Below are 473 nucleotides of genomic sequence, written 5' to 3'. Positions count from 1 at the left end.
GGGGCTACACGGTGATTGACAGGTCTCTACCAGAGACGTATACGACATCTCTACGTCACTCCTCATCAGTCCAGATATGGTCACTTCCTGTTCACTGGTTGTAAAGATTCAAGATGGTGACGAGTGTACGATCTGCATACGGGCCGGCCGCCATGTTTCTACAGTAGCCAAACACTAGGTAGTGGTGTAGTGGGACCTGGACCGATGAACTCAGGAGGTCTACAGTCCAGAATATCTCGATCAGTAAAAGCTTTGCTCCTCGTGGAACTCTTTGCACGCCATCGTCACCAAAAACGTTTAAGCCCTTCACCTCACCGTGAGCAGAGAAATGCTGCGTTAGAGGGGAGACGAGCTCAGGTGTGTTTAGTTTACGAGTGAGAAGTGTCAGATTCAACACTTCAGGAAGGATGTGTACGTGTGTACGTGTCTGTGTGTGTGTGTGTGTGTGTGTGTGTGTGTGTGTGTGTGTGTGT

The sequence above is a fragment of the Anarrhichthys ocellatus genome, unplaced genomic scaffold (genome assembly GCF_004355925.1).
Source record: "Anarrhichthys ocellatus isolate YVR2014 unplaced genomic scaffold, GSC_Weel_1.0 scaffold485, whole genome shotgun sequence".
Classification (NCBI taxonomy): domain Eukaryota; kingdom Metazoa; phylum Chordata; class Actinopteri; order Perciformes; family Anarhichadidae; genus Anarrhichthys; species Anarrhichthys ocellatus.
The sequence above is the reverse complement of the archived record's forward strand: the minus strand, read 5'-3'. Positions refer to the sequence as shown.